Below are 22,091 nucleotides of genomic sequence, written 5' to 3' on the forward strand. Positions count from 1 at the left end.
TAGGGGTAAAAATTACTATTCCAACTCCAGAGGGTGCAACAGTAGGGAAAGTGTTGGATAGCGTAGGGGTAAAAATTACTATTCCCACTCCAGAGGGTGCAACAGTAGGGAAAGCGTTGGATAGCGGGTGGGTAAAAATTACTATTCTCACTCCAGAGGGTGCAACAGTAGGGAAAGTGTTGGATAGCGTAGGGGTATAAATTACTATTCCCACTCCAGAGGATGCAACAGTAGGGAAAGCGTAGGATAGCGGGTGGGTAAAAATTACTATTCTCACTCCAGAGGGTGCAACAGTAGGGAAAGTGTTGGATAGCGTAGAGGTAATAATTACTATTCCCACTCCAGAGGGTGCAACAGTAGGGAAAGCGTTAGATAGCAAATGGGTAAAAATTACTATTCTCACTCCAGAGGGTGCAACAGTAGGGAAAGTGTTGGATAGCATAGGGGTAAAAATTACTATTCCAACTCCAGAGGGTGCAACAGTAGAGAAAGTGTGGGATAGCATAGGGGTAAAAATTACTATTCCCACTCCAGAGGGTGCAACAGTAGGGAAAGTGTTGGACAGCGGGTGGGTAAAAATTACTATTCTCACTCCAGAGGGTGCAACAGTAGGGAAAGTGTTGGATAGCATAGGGGTAAAAATTACTATTCCAACTCCAGAGGGTGCAGCAGTAGGGAAAGTGTAGGATAGCGTAGGGGTAAAAATTACTATTCTCACTCCAGAGGGTGCAACAGTAGGGAAAGTGTTGGATAGCGTAGGGGTAAAAATTACTATTCCCACTCCAGAGGGTGCAACTGTAGGGAAAATGTTGGATAGCGTAAGGGTAAAAATTACTATTCCCACCCCACCCTATTCCCCTATAAACACACAACCCGCTCCAGTACTAACACATAAAATTTAATTGAAAATTAATTATCAATTAAATAATTACTTTATCAATTAAAATAATTAATTGCCAATAATTTTTTTATTAAAAATTAATATATACATAAAAATATAATACATTATTTGTAATTAAATCAGTTCCCACCCTATTCCCCTATAAACCCACAACCCGCTCCAGTAGTAACACATAACATTTAATTAAAAATTACATTAATTACCAATTAAAGAATTAATTTATCAATTAAAAATATTAATTACCAATTAATATTTAATTACAAAATAATATTTAATTAATTACAATTAAATTACTTCCCACCCTATTCCCCTAAAAACACACAACCCGCTCCAGTAGTAAAACATATAATTTACTTATAAATATACATTAATTATCAATTAAATAATTAATTATTCAATTAAAATAATTGATTGCCAATTAATATTTAATTACAAAATAAATTATACATTAAAAAATATTTAATTAATTACAATTAAATTACTTCCCACCCTATTCCCCTAAAAACCCTCAACCCGCTCTGGTAGTAAAACATATAATTTACTTATAAATATACATTAATTATCAATTAAATAATTAATTATTCAATTTAAATAATTCATTGCCAATTAATATTTAATTACAAAATAAATTATACATTAAAAAATATTTAATTAATTACAATTAAATTACTTCCCATCCTATTCCCCTAAAAACCCACAACCCGCTCTGGTAGTAAAACATATAATTTGCTTTTATATATATATATATTTATATATTTATTTATATAAAAAAATTAAACACATATTATAACAATTAATTTAAATACTTAACTAAAATTAAATTAAAACTAAAATTTATAACACATATTAGTAAATCGAAATTACTTACATCGATATGTATGCTATCGATATAAGTAATTTCGATATTACTGACATCAATATATATGCTATCGATATAAGTAATTTCGATATTACTTACCTTAGGGTCGATATTCTGTCCAACGATATTCTGGACATCGATATTTTGTCCCTTCGATATTAGCAACTTGATATAAGTGTAGGTCGAAATTAAAGATTCATTATTTTGACTGTGTACCCATCCAATCACTCAGGCACTAATCCTGCACTCAGTCATTCACTTAAGTACTACCCATGCATGTATCCAATCGCGCACACACTATCCTTGCACTATGCATACACTCCTGCATTCTCTCAAGTACTACCCATGGACTTCTCGAGTCACCTGGGCACTTCCCATGCACTCATCCAATCACAAAGGCACTACCCATGCACTTATCTAATCATTTAGTCACTACCCATGCATTCATCCAATCACCCTGGCACTATCTTTGCACTAATTCTTTAACTCAGGCACTTTGCATACACTCCTACATTCTCTCACGTCCTAGTCATGTACTTATCCAATGACGCAGACACTACTCTTGCACTCATCCAGTCCTATAGGCACTACCCATGCATTCATCCAATCATTCTAGCACTGTCCTTGCACTAAAACATTCACTCAGGCATCTTGCATGGCATCATTCTATCACCAAGGCACTACACATGCACTCATCCATTCCCTTAGGCAATGCCATTCACTCATCTAGTCACCCAAGCCCTACCCATGCAGTCATCCAACCACTAAATAACTACCCATGCACTCATCTAATTACTCAGGCCCTATCCATAAACTAATGCATTCTCTCAGGCAATACGTATGTACTCATCCAATCACCAAAGCACTAGGTATGCATTCATCCAATCACCCAGACACTATTCTTGCACTCAATAAGTCACTGAAGTACTACTCTTCAACTCAAGCATTCACTCAGGCACTTACAATGAACTTATGCATTCTCTCAGGCACTACGTATGCATATATTCAATCACGCAGACACTAACCATGCACTCATCCAATTATTCAGGCACTACCCATGCACTCATCCATTCACTCAGGTACCTCCCATACATTCATCCAATCACTCATGCACTACCCATGCACTAATAAAATCACCCTGGCAAAACCCATGCACTCATCCAATCACACAGGCACTATCCTTGCACTCATCCATTCTCTCAGGCACTACCCATGCATGTATTCAATGACCCAGCACTACCCTTGCACTCATCCATTAACCAAGCACTACCCATTCACTGCTTCAATCACCCAGGCTCTACCTTTGTACTCATGCTTTTATTGAGGCACTACCCATTCACTCGTCCAATCATTCAAGCACTATCCTTTCATTCATCCATTCTTTCAGACACTACACATACACTCTTCAATTCCCTCAAGCAATACCCATGCACCCATCCAGTCAACTAGACACTAAGATTGCACTCACACACACACACAAGTCATGTACTCATCCATTCACCCAGGCTCTACTATTAGACTCAACCATTCATTCAGGCACTACCCACGCACTCATCCAGCACCCAGGCACCAGCTTTGCATGCATCCATTCGCTCAGGCACTACACATGCATGTATCCATTCAGCCAAACCCTACCCATACACTCATTCAATGAGCCGGGCACTACTCTTGCACTAATTCATTCACTCAGGCACTACCCATGCACTCATTCAATCACTCAGGCACTACCATTGCACTCAGGAATTCAGTGAGGCACTACCTATGCACTCATTCAATCAACCTGGCACTATGCATGCAAGTATACAATCCCACAAGCACTAGTCCTGTAGTCATCCAATCATCCAGGCACTATTACAGTGAACCATTCACTCGGGCACTACCCATGCACTCATCAAATCACCCAGGCACTAGCCTTGCACTCATCCATTCACTAAGACACTACCCATGCACTCAACCAATGACCAAGGCACTACCCTTACACTCATCCAATCACCCATTCATTACTGGTGCACTCATCCAACCACTCAGTCAGTATCCTAACACTCATGCATGCACTCAGGTACTACCCATGCACTCATCCAATCACTCAGGCACTACTCTTGCACGTAGTCATTCACTTAAGTACTACCCATGCACTCATCCAATCCCTCATGCACTATCCTTGCACTCAACCATTCACTCAGGCACTGTGCATACACCCCTGCATTCTCTCTGGTACTACCCACAGACTTATTCAGTCACCCAGGCACTTCTGATGCACTTATCCAATCACTCAGGCGCTACCCATCCACTCATCCAGACATTCCATGTATCATAGCAAGGTAGTATCTTGTATCCCATCATTATATTAAAAAAAATATTAACTGCATATATATACCAAAGAACTCCTCCAAAAGAAGAAAGAGAGGTCACAACAGGGGAAACGAAGGAGGCACCTTTAATCAGCAGTAATACACTCCGAATGGCGAAAGTGCATTTTGGCGTCTGAATCGCCTTCTTCAGCGCCGGGAGTACATTCAGGATGCGAGCACCAATGTGGGATTAAATGTCCTGCCCCATCCTGTTGCTTAAAACGACACTCCACCCCCAAGGTGAGTAATTTCAGCATACACTTCCTGTGGGCCACCTGTTGTCCGGTGTACAAGTCCCAGAATGCACTGTTCATTAAGGGCCAGTGTTGCAGGAGTGGATGTGGCGCCTTGATAGTAAGAAACCCCCAATTCAAGTGAGTCCTGCCAATGTCAGCCGCCTCCTCAGCTCCCCAACCGCAACAACCCCCTTGCCACGGGTTAATCTGCAGCAGGGGCAAGGCTGAAAATCCACCCCACCCAACGGGCAATCTCTGATTGCGACACCGCCCCTTCTCTTCCCAGGCGTGGAGGTGGGCTTCGGTAAAAATCCAAAACATGGATGCAATAAGAATTCCACCGGAGTGGAGACCAGCGTTTCCGAAGCCGACTTGAAGCTGCGGGGGCCTCCCAAGCACGACTCTAGTTCATGCGCTGTAAATATGCCAAAGAACTCCTCCAAATGAAGAAAGAGAGACGCCACAACAGGGGAAACGAAGGAGGCACCTTTAATCAGCAGTAATACACTCACAATGGCAAATGCATTTCGGCGTCTGTATCGCCTTCTTCAGTGCTGGGAGTACATTCAGGATGCAAGCACCAATATGGGATTAAATGCCCTGCCCCATCCTGTTGCTTAAAACGACACTCCGCCCCCAAGGTGAGTAGTTTCAGCATACACATCTTGTAGGCAACCTGTTGTCCGGTTCCTACAAGTGCCAGAATGCACTGTTCATTAAGGGCCAGTGTTGCAGGAGTGGATGTGGCGCCTTGATAGTAAGAAACCCCCAATTCAAGTGAGTCCTGCCAATGTCAGCCACCTCCTCAGTTCCCCAACCGCAACTCCCCCTTGCCACAGGTTAATCTGCAGTGGGGGCAAGGCTTGAAATCCACCTCGCCCAACGCGCAATCCCTGATTGCGACACCGCCCCTTCTCGTCCCAGGCGTGGGGGTGGGCTTCGGTAAATCCAAAACATGGATGCAATAAGAATTCCACCGGAGCGGAAACCAGCGTTTCCAAAGCCGACTTGAATCTGCGGGGGCCTCCCAAGCGCGACTCTGGTTCATGCGCTGCAAATAAGCCAAAGAACTCCTCCAAAAGAAGAAAGAGAGGCCACAACAGGGGAAACGAAGGAGGCACCTTTAATCAGCAGTAATACACTCCGAATGGCGAATGCATTTTGGCATCTGGATCGCCTTCTTCAGCTCCGGGAGTACATTCAGCGTGCGAGCACCAATGTGGGATTAAATGCCCTGCCCCATCCTGTTGCTTGAAACGACACTCCGCCCCCAAGGTGAGTAGTTTCAGCATACACTTCCTGTAGGCCACCTGTTGTCCGGTTCCTACAAGTGCCAGAATGCACTGTTCAATAAGGGCCAGTGTTGCGGGAGTGGATGTGGCGCCTGATAGTAAGAAACACCCAATTCAAGTGAGTCCTGCCAATGTCAGCCGCCTCCTCAGCTCCCCAACATCAACAACCCCCTTGCCACGGGTTAATCTGCAGTGGGAGCAAGGCTGTAAAACCACCTCGCCCAGCGCGCAATCCCTGATTGCGACACCGCCCCTTCTCTTTCCCGATGTGGAGGTGGGCTTCGGTAAATCCAAAACTAGGATGCAATAAGAATTCCACCATAGCGGAGACCAGCGTTTCCGAAGCCGACTTGAAGCTGTGGGGGCCTCCCACGCGCAACTCTTGTTCACGTGCTGTAAATATGCCAAAGAACTCCTTCAAAAGAAGAAAGAGAGGTCACAACAGGGGAAACGATTTATATGGAAACATTAAGCTATGTTTAAAAAATCTTTTTTGTATATTTATATATGTATATATATATATTCACTGAAAAAACCATAGGTTAGAGACCATATATAGTTAGCTGGACATTTTATTGATATAAAACCAATGAAATTCCATATATAGTTAGTTGCACTAACTATATATCGCGCACCCGCAATCCACTGCTGATGATGGAACATATTACATCATTCATGACATGGTCAGTGACATCACTGATGACATCACTGATGACAACTCAAATGACATCACTGATGACATTATCCAATGACTGTATGTTTCTGTAAAGTTAAAATATGTCTTACATATTGAAGAATGAGTGGATGTATAAGTGTCTGGATGAAGAATTTAGTAAGTGCATGACTGACTGTATGAGAGAGTGATTAAATGTGTCTCACTAAGTGCATGGGTTAGTGACTAAACTGTCTTAATTTGTGCATCATTATGTCTGTTGTTCTGTAAACTGCTGAATGTGTTAATCAGTAGCTATATGAGTAACTATATGGGATATTCATTGGTTGCCCAAGTATTTGTATGGGAGACTGAGTATGTGTATGAGTGGCTGTGAGGTGTATGACTCTGTGCATAGATGTGTGAGCAGTTGATTCACTAGATGTATGGGTTCAAAAGTGCATGTGGAAACAGCTGCATGGGCGGTTGACTGTGTGCATGAGTGTATTGGTGAGTGAATGGATATCTCAGTGCAACATGTCAAAGTAAGTACATATGTAAAACACAGTGCATGTGAGAGTTGACATATATAACCGTGCATAAGAGCCAGTGAATGTGTGAGTGGCTGTATGGATCATTGTGAACTTGTATTAGGGATCGTATAGGATATTAAATATGTGTTAGAATATGTTTGAATTAGTAAGGTGTGTATAACTGTATAGTTGAGGAAATGGAGGTGTGATTGATTCTTTGCATGACTGAGTAGATGTATGAGTAACTCCATGGATGAGTGACAGTCTGTGAGTGTCTGTTTACACTGATTGTATCTAAGGTTATATTAGAGTCTGAAGAGGTTCATCGTATTATCACATGAATGATATTATCAGTGATGTTGTCAGTGATGTCATTTGAGTTGTCATCAGTGATGTCATCAGTGATGTCACTGACTATGTCATGAATGATGTAATATGGGACATCATCAGCAGTGGATTGCCGGTGCGCGATATATAGTTAGTGCAACTAACTATATATGAAATTTCATTGGTTTTATATCAATAAAATGTCCAGCTAACTATATATGGTCTCTAACCTATGGTTTTTTCAGTGAATTTTCAGGGTTTTGTAAATGCAAATTCCTAACTATATATGGTCTATAAACTATGGTTTTTTCAGTGAATTTCATTGGTTTTTTAAAAGCTAATAACTATAGCTGTAAAATATATTCTTTATTACGTGACGTATCACGTGGCCACGTGAGACGCCTCATGACGCGTCGCATAACCGTGACGTATCGGCTCTGCAGCACAAACAAAACTCGTAACGTAAACGCGCCGGAGCACGCTTACAGATATATATATTTTTTTAACCTTAATTACACAAAATCCACACGTGCACATATCTTGAGTCCTTGCAAAGGCACATCAAACAAACAGTCCCTACAATTTTGCCAAGTTTGGTGGAAATCTATTCCTTTAAATTTTATTTTACTGTTTCCCTTGGTTTTCCCCTTGTTACGCTTACCGGAACGCTACCCGGTACGCAAACCGGACGCTCCAAAAACACAAGATGGCGGACTCCCGTTACGCTGCCGGTTAGCTGCCGGGTTTGCGTACCGGGAAGCGCCTCTACCGCGAAAAATTGTTTTTTTTTTTTCTTTTGCCCCGCGGGGAACTTTAATAGCCCTCTCATCAATCCTAGGGGGTCAGGAGGGGTCTACCTTACCCCTTTCCTTCATTTCCACCTTTTTTTTTCCACCTTTTGTCTCTCGATCCTACCGAGAGACAAGATGGCGGCCGCTCCGGACGGTTTACAATGTTGACAGCCAATCAGCTTCTCCTCAGACTCCCGTTATGCTGCCGGTTAGCTGCCCGGTTAGCTGCCCGGTTCGCGTACCGGGACGCGCCTCTACGGCGAAAAATCGCATTTTTTTTTTTTTTTTGCCCCGTGGGGCACTTTAATATCCCCCTCATCAATCCTAGGGGTCAGGAGGGGTCTACCTTGCCCCCTTTCCTTCATTTCCCCCTTCGTTTTTCACCACCTCTTGTCTCTCGATCCTACCGAGCGACAAGATGGTAGCCGCTCCGGACTGTTTACAACGTTGACAGCCAATCAGCTTCTCCTCAGACTCCCGTTACGCTGCCGGTTAGCTGCCCGGTGAGCTGTCCTGTTGGCGTACCGGGTGCGTCCCTACGGACTGTTTAGAATGTTGACAGACACCGGAGAGCCAATCAGCTTCGCCTCGCAAAGTTCTGTTACACGAAAAGTACGCGAACCGGAGCGCTACCCGGGACGCTGTCACAGATATATCTGTTTTTTAAAACGTTAATTTCTCAAAATCCACTGGAGCACATATATTGAGACCTAGCAAAGGCACATCGGGCTAACAGTCCCTACAATTTTGCCAAGTTTCGTGCAAATCCATTCAGCCGTTCGAGCTAAAAGTGAGGCCAACCGCCCTATAAAAAAATGAATGGGAAAAACGCGTTGTGGGACCCCCCTTTTTTCTCGGCCCCCCTTGACGAAACCCCCCCGAATTTTCAGGGGCTGCTCAGAAACAAAATGTGCAATTTTCCTGAAAATTTCAGCCGATTCCGTCCACAAACGTCAAAGTTATTAGACATAGAATTTTCAAAAGTCCCATAGAGAAAAAATCCTAACTATATATACCTACTGGCGACCGCCAGTAGGTAATATATATGTACACTAAACAAACAGGTTTCAGGGATGTTATAGGTAGCAATTAGCATTTAAAAAACCTTAGTAATTCACTGAAAAAACACAGGTTTCAGGGACATTATACTTTGGAATTAGCATTTAAAAACCCTTAGAAATTCATTGAAAAAAACAGGTTTCAGGGATGCTATAGTTAGAAATTCAATCAAATACCAAAAAGATGCCAGTGCTTATTCTCCACTCCTGCCCTACTCACAGTGCATTGAAATGAAACAATGTGACATCAAACCACTTTTTCCGTTAGATTTAATCCAGAATTCTATCAAAATTCACATGAATAAATTACCAACAACAAAATACAAACATCTTTAAATTTTAGAAAAACACTATCCAAGCTCCCTTTGCCCTCAGATTATTTGATCGGACTCCCATTCGTCCATGCAGACTTCTCTTATGCGCACTCTCCACACACAACTTACTCTATCAAAATAAACATCCCAGTCATTCCATCAATGCACTACCCTCACATACCAGCACACACATACCCAAAGTAATTTCCAAGCGGTTACAAAATAAAGTGTTCAATATACAACATGGCCACCAAAAGGTACGTTTATCTAAGTCGACACTTTCAAAATTGTTCTTTGATTGGCTATAACAATAGGGTCTATGCGTTTCGAACTCCTGTGCATGCGGGGATTCTCATCAGGACCAGAACAGCTTATCAAATGCTGTGAGATCAGCCGATCTTTATTACGTTCCCAATTTCACAAAACTGTCACTCTTGTGGTAGAAAGGTGGTGGGGCGGGCCTCTGGCATTTGTATTCAAGATTTCTACATATGTGTGTTAATGTGTCCGCCGTATTCAATTATGGCAAAAAACAGCTCGCTACACATGTTTCTTGAATCGCGAGTATAGTTTGCGTGCGGTTGGTTCTTTCCATCTTATTAGAGAGCTCTGTAGTTAGAAATTACCATTTAAAAAAACCTTAGATAGTCACTGAAAAACCACTAGTTACAGGAACTTTATAGTTAGGCTGACATTTCACTTGTACAAAACCAGAGAAATTCAACCGTTATAGTTAGCTGAGCTAACTATAGCTTGCGTCCCATTAATGCACTGCTGCTGATGTCACATATTACATCACTCATGACATGATCACTTGCTTCACTGATAGCAGCACTGATGACAAGCCCCGGGGGTAGGTCAAGGGATTAAATTAAAATGATAACAAAACGGGTTTAAAACCCATTTTATTATTGTTTTATTTGACGGTGGTGGCGCTCCTACTTCCTAATGGAGGGACCACAGCTGGTGTCTGCAAGTGTTTGAAGAATATCGTAAAGTTAATAAATTGTGGAATTGATGGGCAGTCATAACAGTAGCAGAAAAATAAGGTGTGGGGGCATGAACAGAAACAAAAAGTGCACCGCATATTGGGGTGTGGGTGATGCACATTTGGCATCTATAAAAACACATCTTGTTAGAAGATCTGTGAATTAAATTTCAGACTAGCCGACGCTGCTGCGACGTACAAGCAGCCTCTCAAGATATCTAGCATTATATACTTGCTCCTGCGTTACGCTCCTATCATCGGTGATGTGAATGGGTCATATAGTCACTCTCATTGACTATATATCTGCCCCCCCTCCCCCCCTCCCCCCCGCTACATTACGACTCTCTTGGTAAATACATACAATGTTGTGAAGGTTCAAGGTAGCCCCACAAAACTCAACTGGGCAATCAGACAATGCATACTTGTGTATCATTCTCCCCATTACGCAAACATTGTCCTACTACAGTACCCTGCTAACCTGTAAAGGGCGGTAAACCAATGCGAGTGCGATCCAAAGCTATAATTCAAGAGTTATTAAATGACAAACCACTATTGGGCACAAAAGGTCCACCACTCTCCACAGAAGCTGCGTAAATGATATGTTGACTGATTTATTTATAAAAGAGGAAACTCTCAACTAAACATACTGTATAGATGTTTTTTTTAACATCAATAATATGAATGTAAAAAATTAACTCTGTAGTACTAATTCATTTCCAGCACTTGAAAATTGTTGAATATGATCCGAGCGGCATTTTTTTAGCAGTGTTATGGGACGGAAAAAGGCCAGTTAAATTTACCCGATAATGAAATAACTCTGCAATTTAACTCTATAACATAATGACACGTTCAGGAGAAATGACCAATAAAACCTGATCTTTACAGAAGGTCCACTTGAAAAGCACAACGCAGTTTGTCACTTGGTTCCCGCTGTAAAACATGTGACATTGTTCTTATTAGGGCAATGTTTAATTTAATGTCTCTCGGTTTTCTGAATAAATATAAATTGTCATTCTAACTTGACAGGTGTTAAAACCCAGGGTAGCAGTGTTAGGGAGGTTAATCTGCGCTTAATCATATCAGTTCTGCCTTGCTTTCTCACGGGTACCAGGATATAAAAGACCTGTTTAACAGGAGATAAAGCCTCCTTTCGTTGACTGCGGTTCCCATAGGGTACGCTGGGGAAATCGTCTTTTTTTTTTACCCACAACTGTATCGATGCGTCAGTATCATTTGCCATGTGTCCAATGTTTAACAGATGTATGGCTGCCTCTTTCTCATTCCCTGGTAATTTTAGTTAAGTGCACTGCTCGCGCTCTCCCAGCCACGGGTTAATGATGTAATAAATAAGGATGAACAGTGAAGCTTCGACTTTATTTTTTTTCTTCTGGACAGTATAGTAAGGGCAGGAGAGAGGCTCTCACCCTTGACCCCATTCGTTTTAAATGATCCTTGCGTGGCCGATGAGATATGGCAATGGCCCCTTGTCTTTCCTGTGTAATCTATGTCTAGCAGGCTGTGACAATAAATGTGAAACTGGCGTGCTCAGTCACAAACACGGAGTGTGCATTACAAACTTAAAAAGACAGATACTGTCGCCCCTGAGTTACTTACAGCCTTTAAGCACTTTGCTCTGGCATTGACAGAGAGTTTACAGTCCATATTCAGCTTGTGCAAGTCATACATTTGGATGCTTTATGGTGGATTTAAAGTTGATGGCAGCGGTGGGAATCAACCGAAGACAACAGGCTGCGATTCAGTTTTGAAAAGGCTCACATCAGTGGACCCAAGACATGGCGGCCATCTTTATCTCTGATGTCACTTGGGATGTTGCTGTCCAAAGCATTATCAATTAGTTTCAGAAAGCAAAACATGGGCGTTCTTTTTCTGCATTTGCTGAGAAAATTCTCTGTTGAAGGTCATTTGTATTTTCAACTTTACAGTGAAGCAAAGCCAACGTTGATCTCTCCTTAATTTTTAGTTTGCTGCCTCCCGAGTCCCTTAGGTACTATAAAATCTGATGATGGCATTCAAATAGAAAACCCCGATAAACAGAATTTCTTTAATGCCACTTAATTACATCTAATTAACATGAAAAACGGTACAATATGACAACAGATGCTACTTTCCTTCTCAAACTGCAGTTCGTGCTTAGCTTACCATTTCAATATAGGTTCCCTACTGTCAAGTGAAATCGACTTGTTTCCTTTGTGCAACTTGCTGTCATTCATTATGTGTCAGCGTAGAAAAGCTTTCTGTTTAAGAAACACAAAACATTTTTAATGAGAAGTATTATGGAGAATGTTATACCGGTTCATGCCTTCCTGATGCGGATCGGGCACAGAGATTCCACAGTGATTAAGGAAAAGAGGGAATAAAGAAAATAGAATATATTAATTACTTTCAAGCAGGGCTTTAAGTAGGATGAAAAAACTGTGGTCTCTCAAAGGGGCAAGGCAGATTCAGTTAAGGGGGTGGAGAAGTGTGGCTCAATGGTTAGAGCAGCAGACCCTGATGCAGAGGTCTGGCCTGGGACCAGGGTTCAATTCCCGACGCGGCAGGGTCTTGGGCTCTTTGTCTGCGGACTGGATAATTCTCACCTCGGCGCCTACTCTAATCATGGGGTACCACGCTGCAACTCTGGGCAATAGCTTGCTTAATCTCCACAACGGCCTCTACAAGACTGGAATGCCTGGCTTCATCTCATGGAAAGGGGCGACTATTCGGTCCCCCCGAACGTATGGCGGAGTACCACGATCCCCCCGGGAAGCCATCTTGGGCGGGAGGCGAGTCTCGGCTGGTATGCCCGAAGCGGCGAAGCCGGGGCGCGCTTTTTCCCGCCCTGGAGTGGGCTGGCCTAGACACTGACGCGGCCGGCCACGCCCTTTTGGGCAGGCAGGGGCGGGTTTACGCCCGCCCTGAAGACGGATAAAAGGAGCAACAAGCCAAGAAAGCATCCTCTTGTTCCTGTGCTCTGAAGCTGCACCTCCTCGCTGCACGTGAGCTCGAGACGGAACGAAGAGCCAATTTTGAACGTGGTAATCTTTCTTTTTGTCTTACAGATACTCTGTCTGAGAATGCCTAAGAAAGTTGGAAAGCGAGTTACTACCGACCAGATGCTCCGTATGCTCATGAAGGAGGTAACCGACCTAAAGAAGAAGGTGGCGGCTAGAGACGGGGAAGGGGGGCCGAAACGACCATCGGCAGGAGCCGCTCCAGGAGGGAAGGGCAAGAGGCCCAGATGGGGGGCAGCGGGGGGAGACACCCCGGTTCTCGATACCCCACTCGAAGGGCCAACTCCGGTGCCGACAGAGGGGAACCCGATTCCCGTGGTGGTCACCCCCGTGTCCGGGGAGGATATGCCGCCCGAGTTGGCAGCACAATTGGCAGCGTGGTTGGGGAAAAATGGCGAGGGCGCCACGGCTGACGACGCACGGGTGTTGATGAAGCAACTGCGTGAAAATAGGGAGGCGGTGAAGGCACCATCGCCAGTTATCACGCCGTCTCCGGCGGGTGAAAATTCGACAGGAGCAGGTTCAGCGGCAGACGCAGCTTCCGGTTCAGGTAAGCGGCCATTGCCGATTGCGAGGGATGAGTCTGCACCCTCTCGAAGGGAAAAATTGGGTCAGCATGTACCTCTGGCTATTAAGGAAAAGATGTGGGCAGATGAGTATGTAAACATGTTCTCGTTGCTTACAGATCATTATGAGATGGAGCATGTTAAGAGCCAAAAGGAGCTCATGCATCCGAGTGTTTGGCGCGCAAAGATGGCCGCCTTTAAGGTTGACGAAAACATTGGCAATTGGGGCAGGGCATGGGGAATTTTTACCGCCATCATGGGTGAACGTAGGCCCGAGTTGTTGTCCGAACTGCCTATTTATCAGTCACGAATCATGGAATATTCTGTATCATATGGGGGCAATCAGTGGTTCTGTTACGATAATATTTTTAGAAAAGCGAAAGAACACGACAAGAACTTGACTTGGGATCGTTACGATTCTGTTTCGTGGTCGAAAATGGAGAGTACTGGTATGTTGAAGTTACCATTGGTAGGGAGTAGCGGGGGTGAATCCTCCCGCCAATATGCTGGGACACCCTTTCGATCGAGTACAGTTAATGACTACCACTCGAAGCCGAACGGCAATGCAGGTAAAAGGGGGATTTGTTGGAACTTTAACAGGGGTAAATGTACGAGGCCCCAGGGGTCATGCAAGTTTAGACATGAGTGTGGAGGGTGTGGGCAGCCATCCCATCCTGAGTCCATGTGCAGAGCCAAAACGGGTGATAACGGTGGTAGGGGAGGCGCCAAACAGGTCTGAAATAGTCCGAGGGGCGCCTTTACCTACTCCGATTGATACCATGGCAATGATTCCTTGGCTCAGCGAGTACCCGGATCATGTTTCCGCTGGGGTGTTGCGGAACGGGTTTTCATATGGTTTCCGCATCCCAGTAGGGGATTTTCAGGGTGTAGCAAAATGTAAAAATCAACTGTCGGTCTTGCAACATACGACCGTGGTACAGGAGAAGATTGGGAAGGAGGTTACTCGAGGTCGAGTCGCCGGTCCATTTGATGAGCCACCATGTGCTAACTTTGTTTGTTCCCCTTTAGGGGTGGTCCCTAAGAAGGACCCGGGTGAGTTCCGACTGATACATAATTTATCAGCCCCACGTGGTCTTTCCGTGAATGGTGCGATAGACCCGGAAGTGTGTTCGGTGCGGTACGCATCTTTCGATGAGGCCGTCGCCATGTTGAATCGCCTAGGGCCCGGTGCGCTGATGGCAAAATCAGATATTGAGTCAGCGTTCCGGTTGCTCCCGGTACACCCAGACGATCAGCGTCTCCTTGGTTTCATGTTTCAGTGTCACTATTACATGGATAGATGTATGCCGATGGGATGCTCTATATCTTGTGCCTATTTTGAAAAGTTCAGTTGTTTTCTGCAATGGGTCTTCACAAAGAGGACGGGTTTTCAACATGTCATGCATTATCTCGATGACTTTTTGTTTCTGGGGGCGGCCGGGGATCCAGAATGTGGACAGGCTTTGAATGAATTTTGTGTCTTAATGAAGCATTTTGGTGTGCCACTGGCACCAGGTAAGACTGTGGGTCCCTCGACTTGCCTCGAGTTCCTGGGGATCGAGCTCGATTCAGAGGAAGGTTGTTTTCGATTACCAAGAGAAAAGGTGTTAAGATTCAGGGCTTCCCTGGGAAAGTGTATTAGTGAGTCTAAAGTCAGACTGCATCAATTACAACAATTGGTGGGCCAGCTGAATTTTGCCCTGAGAGTAATGCCGATGGCCCGCCCCTTTTCCCGCTCGATCGCTCAGGCCATGGTCGGCCTGAAAGAGGGTCATCATCGCACGAGACTATCGGCAGAAGTTCGCCAGGACATGCACATTTGGTTGGCATTTCTGGCGGAGTTCAATGGTCGAATTGTCTGGAATAAACCGGCGGTGTCCTCCGAAGAGCTGGGGCTGTGGACAGATTCGGCTGGGAGCGTTGGTTTTGGTGCCATATTCGGCACACAATGGTCGGCTCAAAAATGGCCGTTATGGTGGCATGAGAGTGGGCTGACGAGTAACATTGCCTTTCTTGAACTTTTTCCCATTCTGGTGGCCCTGAAAACTTGGCCTGAGGGATTCAGGGATCACTCTGTGGTATTTTGGTCTGATAACATGACCGTGGTTGAGTGTATCAATAGCCAGGCAGCACAATGCAAATGGATTCTGAGATTGCTCAAAGAAATTGTGTTATTGTGTATGCAATTGAACGTACTATTTAGGGCAAGACATGTGCCGGGGGTAATGAATCAAGCGGCTGATGCGCTTTCTCGTTTTCGTATGCAGGCCTTCTGGGGTTTTCTGCCCACAGCGGACTCGGTGGCGGCACCCTTTCCCGAAGCTCTCTGGTCTCTCGGTGCCCCGAACTACAGAACCTCGTGGGAGAGAGTTTAGCACCCAGGACGAGGAAGGCATATGAAGGGGCGTTCCGATCCTATTGGGCCTTTCTGGGGACTGCTAGGGGAGAGTTTTGGGGTCAGGAAGAGTTAGTGGTAAAATTTCTGCTGTCCTTACATCAGGCAGGCAAATCAGTGGCTACGGCCCAGAGGCATCGGGCCGCCATCTCCTTTGTGGCAAGGGCTCATGGGATCCAAGACCCGACTGCGTCTTTCGTGGTGCAAAAAGCGCTACGTGGGTGGCAACGCCTTGAGGGTCGCAGAGTAGATGAAAGGCGCCCAATAGGTTTGGATAGGTTGGCTCTGTTGTTATCGGTACTTCCTGCAACGTGTTCATCCCAGTATGAATCAGTGTTATTCCGAGCCGCTTTTGTGCTAGCATTCCATGGGGCTATGCGGGTAAGCGAACTAGTGGCAAAGAACAAGCAGGATGCCATGGGGGGACTGTGCCGAGAGCACGTTCAGATCAGGGGGGAGACAATGACTGTCTCGTTTGTCAGGTCCAAGACCGATCAAAGTGCGATCGGGGACAGCATAATCATACAAAGGATTCCCGGGTCTTCCATGTGCCCTGTGGTGTGCGTGGAGGAATATTTAACGCATAGGGTGGCATCATGGGGGGGGACCTTGTTGAGACACGCTGACGCCACCCCACTGACGAGGTTTCAGTTTCAGCGGGTGCTTGCGATGTCAATTTCGGCCGCGGGCCTGAACCCCGGCGAGTTTGGGACCCATTCCTTTCGGATAGGGGCTGCTACAGAGGCCACAGCCAGGGGTCTGAATGTTGAACAAGTAAAACGTGTGGGGCGTTGGTCCTCAAACTGTTATAAGAGATATGTGCGGTTGCACATGTTGTGAAGCTGTAATGTTGTACTCACGCTTCTTGTTTTTGTTTGGTTTACAGTTACGCAAGCCTACGAGGCGGGGCGGACTGTGCAGTCGACCCGACACCGGGGGGCCAGCGGTCAGACATCACCGGCTGTGAAAAAGGAGGTGTGGGTCGTGGGCCACTCATAACGGAAAGGGCGGGCTCTGTATTGACCAGTTACAATCATTTTTCGAGGGTTTGTTAGGGCGGACGAGGTCACCGCCGTCTGTAGTCATAGTACATCTTGGAGGCAACGATTTGGTGACCACTGGTAGACGACTTCTTCTTGAGGGGATGCTTTCCACTGTAAGTTGGTTAGCGAGAAGAGTTCCAGGGTGCACAATTGCATGGTCCCATATGAATCCACGGAAAGTGTGGCGGGGGGCTATTTCGGTTTCTGCTCTGAATCATTCAGTAAGAAAAATTAATAATAAAATGAGTAGATTGTTCCGTTCAAGTACACTGCATTCTATTCCGCATGGTTGTATTAAAGGGGATAGTATGTATTTGGGAGATGGTGTTCATTTGTCCCGGATGGGGAACGAGTTACTCATAGGAGACCTGATAGCTTGGCTGAAGACTTTGTGACATGACCTTTAGGCAGGAGTGTTGTGGGGGGTCCGGATAGCCGGTCAACTATCCGGCCTGTGGCGGTAAGGTCATGATCGGTGAGCAGTAATTGGAAGATCCCTAGGGGTGGGCGTCACCGGATGGGAGCGCTCGAGGGAGGTGGCCATTGGCCCCTCAACGGGGAGGCGGTCCCTTCTAAGGATGGGCCGCCGAAAGGAAAGGAAAGGCGGTCAAGGCCCCTTCCTGGGTAGGAGGGGTTACAGCCCCCTCCTGGGGAATTTCCCGGGGCCGGGACATCTGCGACGGCAGATGTGGTAAGTTGTGTGGGGTTTGGGAGGGGGTCTACGCTACCTTCTAGATACCTCACACGAGTCCTCGGACGACCTTTAAATGGCGTCGAGTTTATTGGGGCCCCCGTCAAGTCAAGGGAAATTGGTAAATGCACTTGAGGTACGCCTCTGTGCGGTCGCCCCTCACAAGTGAGGGGGATATGTCTGGTTTAGGGATCTTGACACCGGTTACGACCTTGCCGTTGGCCCTTAAACGTTAGGATGTACAATTTCAAGTTAAACGTTTTGTAGGATGTTAGTTCGGCTAGGAGAACCTTTGTATTAGAGAATATGTTAAGGTTAGCCAAACATCGCAATGTGGAAATGAAATTGTACATTAATATGAAACTGTTATTTTAATGTTTTAATTTTGTTTCATATTTTAATAAATACGGCCGGGAGGGTCACTCCCTCCCGTCTTCCAAAAGTTCAGAACTGTTTCCGGTTTCCCATTCTTGGGGAATGTGTTGAGAGGGGGTGGCGGGTATCTCAGCCATATGGAAAGGGGCGACCATTCGGTCCCCCCGAACGTATGGCGGAGTACCACGATCCCCCCGGGAAGCCATCTTGGGCGGGAGGCGAGTCTCGGCTGGTATGCCCGAAGCGGCGTAGCCGGGGCGCGCTTTTTCCCGCCCTGGAGTGGGCTGGCCTAGACACTGACGCGGCCGGCCACGCCCTTTGGAGCAGGCAGGGGCGGGCTTACGCCCGCCCTGAAGACGGATAAAAGAAGCAACAAGCCAAGAAAGCATCCTCTTGTTCCTGTGCTCTGAAGCTGCACCTCCTCGCTGCACGTGAGCTCGAGACGGAACGAAGAGCCAATTTTGACCCACCCACCAGCCCCTGAGGACAGCATGTGGTTTTGGAATAAAGTTTGATGTGTTAACACTAATTTTGCAGGTTATGATAACTATCGTGATAAATTTTGAATATGCAATAAAGAATGGTCAAATTGTAATATGTTTTGCAAATAAAGTAGTTATGCACTAGTGTTGATCAGTAATCATGCCTCTTAATAAATGGTAATTGTTACTGTCTCTTAGTAATTTAGTCATTTAGTAATTTAGTTAGAATTGTCGTATTTATTTTGGTCGGGCGGTAAGGTCATGATCGGTGAGCAGTAATTGGAAGATCCCTAGGGGTGGGCGTCACCCATTACGGATGGGAGCGCTCGAGGGAGGTGGCCATTGGCCCCTCAATGGGGAGGCGGTCCCTTCTAAGGATGGGCCGCCGAAAGGAAAGGAAAGGCGGTCAAGGCCCCTTCCTGGGTAGGAGGGGTTACAGCCCCCTCCTGGGGAATTTCCCGGGGCCGGGACATCTGCGACGGCAGATGTGGTAAGTTGTGTGGGGTTTGGGAGGGGGTCTACGCTACCTTCTAGATACCTCACACGAGTCCTCGGACGACCTTTAAATGGCGTCGAGTTTATTGGGGCACCCGTCAAGTCAAGGGAAATTGGTAAATGCACTTGAGGTACGCCTCTGTGTGGTCGCCCCTCACAAGTGAGGGGGATATGTCTGGTTTAGGGATCTTGACACCGGTTACGACCTTGCCGTTGGCCCTTAAACGTTAGGATGTACAATTTCAAGTTAAACGTTTTGTAGGATGTTAGTTCGGCTAGGAGAACCTTTGTATTAGAGAATATGTTAAGGTTAGCCAAACATCGCAATGTGGAAATGAAATTGTACATTAATATGAAACTGTTATTTTAATGTTTTAATTTTGTTTCATATTTTAATAAATACGGCTGGGAGGGTCACTCCCTCCCGTCTTCCAAAAGTTCAGAACCGTTTCCGGTTTCCCATTCTTGGGGAATGTGTTGAGAGGGGGTGGCGGGTATCTCAGCCATATACAGCGCCGGGACGCCCCGGTGATGGGCAGCTGTGCGCTTTACAAGTATCCTACACTTACACTCACTTACTTAAAACGAGTAAGCAAAATATATGTGCACTTCATAGTGTGCCGCCTGACTGGCATTTTGCTGCTTCTGTGATGGCATCCAGATATATAATACAAAAAGTAAGATTACATCCACCAAGCTAGGGCTATTGGCCTTGTCAATGGCTGTTGTTGCATGAGATACATAAGCAACAACTATGGATTTGTTGCATATAATATTGAAAATATTTTCGCTCTGAAATGATGTGACTATAAAATAACTTGTATGAATGTCTTTGAAGTTACCTTAAAGCTAGTCAAGGACAGTACTGCTGCAGAATTAAGAATTTTTTTCACTCTGAGGGTGAGGGCAAAAATGGGGAGCCCGATAGAGATGCATTTCGGCACCTGCTTTTTAGAACTGACGATGCGAAGCACCGGCAGAAACCAGCCCACTTAAAGACCTGCTTACATGTGATCTTCTTTACTCCAAAGACCCTTCCGTGAGGTGTGAAGTCTCGCCGCAGACCAATATGGCTGTTTCCTCTTGAGGCTCCATAGAGCTTAGGAGACTGCTGAGCCTACACCCCTTTTACTGCAGCCAAAGCCGTTTCCAGATAAAAGGGAAGATTCTTCCAAAACTGCGGCACTCGATTACTTCGTTTAGTTGTGCCTGACCCCACTATCAGTGCGACATGGAGCCGTTATTTGTTTGACATGGGTACCGCATACTTTTTTCGGTGGCCTGCACTGGCTACAACCACCACTCTCTGGCTTCCTTCACCCCAGGAGTCCTGCTGATCAATGCCGGAGGCCCTCTGGAGAGCAGGACATCAACCTACCTGACACCATGCCGTCACCCCTATCACCCAGCTGTAGGAGACCTGAGGAGGTGTCTCAACCTCTGACCACAATTCCGAGGTGAGCAAAGGCTCATGGGGCCAGACAACAAAACTTTGGAGGCCCTACACCATAGTGTCCCACCCATGCTGCATTGCTCCTGCTACTCAAGCCCCCAACGGCTACTGCGGGTCACCACCTCCCACCCAGTTGTACTCGCCGACACTTGCCTGCCACTGCAACCCTTTTTGCAGCAAACTACATGTATCAGGACCTTTCCTGGCCCAACATCCCAGGGCCCTTTCAACTCTGCAGCGACCTGCACCTACCATAACAGCAGCACCAGCATAGTCGATCTTTTCTGGAGGCTACCGCATTGTACGAAGCCCTCTACAGTCCAAGCCCTGCACCCTTTAGAACTGTCTATCGGTCTATTTCGTATCCCAAATACTGCCACTGCCCTACCATCGTGGGGCAAGAAACTTGTTGACCGCTGCGCAGGTGCTGCCGTCGCTTCAACCTTGGGGCCTTTGCTCCTTCTGGCAGGTGCAGAATTGCATGAAAAATATCTTGCTTCAGCAGACCACCTGGCTGAATCCCTATTCGACCTGGTCCTTTTTGCAGGGTGAACCCCATACTTTTTGCCTTCCTTCTGTATTTTACTGACCCTCTTTTTGTTGACTTGATGACTCTGGGAACTTTACCACTGCTAATCAGTGCTAAAATGCAAGTGATCTCTCCTTTATACATGGTAAGATTGGTTTACACCTGTTTGGTATATTTAGTTTTCTGTACTTCCCATACACCCAGGGCCTGTAAATGGTATTCAGTCAAAAAAACGAGTTGGAAACGTCATCTTATCCTAATGTTGAGTTTTAAATATCGTGGCACAGAAATATTGACAGCAAGAATATCGTGGTCAAGAATATCGACTTTAAAGTAAGAAATATTGATTTTAAAAATATAGAAGTCATTTATACCATCTGCAAAAATATAATTGTTTAAAATATTGAATTTGTAATTAGTGTTATGTATTTTAATATATATTTTTTGTTTAAGTATTGTTTAGGTTTTTAATATATGTGTTACATTTTTAGGGGCCGATTCCCATCTGGGTCAGAAGGGCACCGAACGCGATCAGGCCGGAAACAGTTTGAGCCGCACTGGTTTTTAACACCCGACTTGTACACCTGTACGCGCGTGCAAGTACGATGCGAGAAATACAAAATTCACTGACTGAGTAGGTTCCGGGTCCGAACCGCTCCGTATGACTGATCCGTAAACTGACCGTGCCGTGCAATGAATTACAACCGAGGCAGTACGATACATGTGTCGGACATCTGGTGCAAGCC

Source organism: Lissotriton vulgaris, chromosome 10, assembly GCF_964263255.1.
Source record: "Lissotriton vulgaris chromosome 10, aLisVul1.2, whole genome shotgun sequence".
In the NCBI taxonomy this organism is placed as follows: domain Eukaryota; kingdom Metazoa; phylum Chordata; class Amphibia; order Caudata; family Salamandridae; genus Lissotriton; species Lissotriton vulgaris.